The following is a 2,286-nucleotide window of genomic DNA, read 5'->3' as shown; positions in this document are numbered from 1 at the left end:
TCATCCTTCGCATAGGTTTTCAGAGCATGGCTACTATTGGAAGCTGTTTGTCTCATCTATATTTTGTCGAGCCTTCACATAGTAGGAGAATTACGTCTCTGTTGGCACCTTCTGCTTGAGGACAGTAGCAGGATTATTAGGAGCGTGTTTTCTCGTGGCTGGTCAAGTTCCCTCGTCAAACCAGATGCTAAATGGCTCCTTTGGGTAGCTGCCGTGGTTTTTGATAAGTTGAGGTTTTAGTTATCGGTGGTAGCTAGTTCCCCTCTCCTTTTGAGAATTCCGCAGGTATATCAATTCTTCGGTTTAGTTCAAGGCATGTTCTTTGTTGTGGCTTCCTGTTGTTATTGCCTTTGTTTGAAGATTGCTTTGCTTTGAGTACTCGCTTCTGCCATGCGTCTTGATTGTCCTATAGAGGAGCTAGTAGGGCTAATGGCTTATGGTGTGGTTATGGATAGTCTTATTTTGCTCTGCGCTGCTGACTTCGGGGAATGAACTTGGTAGAGGGAGCTTGCACCATTTGCTAAATTTGGCTTGTGAGGTTCCGTTTCAGGGAAAGCTCATGGATTGAAGCGAAGAATCGATCTCACATGACGCAGGGAGAGTATGTGATCGATGATTTGGAGTTTTCACCGTTGACGGCTCGGTTTCGGACCTCCTGCGAAAGGCTTCTAGAGCTAATTGTCGCAAAGAAGTGTTTTACAATCTGCAAATCCCCTTCTCCTTCTGCAACTCATCCGGGAAGGACAACAAAAACGTCATCGCTTCATCTTGTTCCCGAAGCTTCATTGCTTGGTTGAATAGATGGACCGAAAACTTGGTTTAATTACCATCTTATGCTTCCATGTTTTAATTTTTTTTTGCCATGGAACCATATTTATAGGTTTCTAATCTTTGATTGTAACCTAAACTTTTTCATTATCAATGAAATATTTACAATTTAGCAAAAAAAAATATACAACAAAACGCTATGTCATATCATATTTAATAAAAATAAATCAAAATTAAAATAAAAAGACAAAACAAATCTTGTAGATTTTTTAATAAGAAAATTATGTCGGTTTGGTTTATAAAGGAATGATTAGAGTGTAGTTTTTACAATTAAACAAAATTATATGTCGGTTTGGGTTTACAAAATAGTGATTAGGGTTTAGATTTTACAATTAAACAAATTTATATGTCGGTTTGGGTTTACAAAATAGTGGTTAGGGTTTAGATTTTATAATTAAACGAAATTATATGTCGGTTTGGTTTACAAAAGAGTGGTTAGGGTTTAGGGTTTAGATTTTATAATTAAACGAAATTATATGTCGGTTTGGGTTTACAAAAGAGTAGTTAGGGTTTAGGGTTTCGATTTTATAATTAAATGAAATTATATGTCGGTTTGGGTTTACAAAAGAGTGGTTAGGGTTTAGAGTTTAGATTTTACAATCAAAGAAATTTATATGTCGGTTTGGGTTCATAAAATAGTGGTTAGGGTTTAGATTTTACAATCAAAGAAAATTATATGTCGGTTTGGCTTTATAAAAGAGTGTTTAGAGTTTAGATTTTACAATTAAACAAAATTGTATTTCAATTTAGGTTTATAAAAGAGTGGTTAGGGTTTAAATTACACAATTAAATACAATTATATGTCGGTTTGGATTTATAAAAATGTAACTTGGATTTAGATGTTATAATTAAAAACTATAATATAATGTTTATAATTAAAATTGAATTATATACAGATTTGTTTCTTTAATTAATAATTTGGTTATTTAATTAAGAGGGGATGAATAACAGAATAAAAGAGGTTCACCCTTAGGAGTGAACTCAAGAATTGTCCGTCGGGCTATGAGAATCACTTGCTTTAACTTGAAACCGACACCATACAGCATCTTCTTAAGGACCGGAAAGTAAACAATGAAATAAGAAATAAAATTGGCTTCAGTTTTTTCTGGTAATTTCTGAAATTAAGAAATAAAATTGGCTTTGTATAACCAAGAGAACTCGAAACCATACAGCATCTTCTCAAGGACCGGAAACAATGAACACCAGAATGAGACGTGAATGAAATTGGTCGTGTGTTTTGTAGAGATTGATGAGAGATCGAGGTTGGAAGAATTGTGTGAGTAAATGATGATGTATGATATGAGTATTCGATGCATATACTGTAGTTGTAGATATATTTATATCAATGCATATGATGTCTTGAAATAACTTACCAATATATATTCCTTGCAGATCATCCCACCGCGATCAAGAAGTTAATAATGCCAGCCATGATGTAAACGTTATCGGAAAATAGAC

Source organism: Camelina sativa, unplaced genomic scaffold, assembly GCF_000633955.1.
Source record: "Camelina sativa cultivar DH55 unplaced genomic scaffold, Cs unpScaffold00382, whole genome shotgun sequence".
In the NCBI taxonomy this organism is placed as follows: Eukaryota; Viridiplantae; Streptophyta; class Magnoliopsida; order Brassicales; family Brassicaceae; genus Camelina; species Camelina sativa.
Note: the sequence above shows the minus strand (reverse complement) of the source record.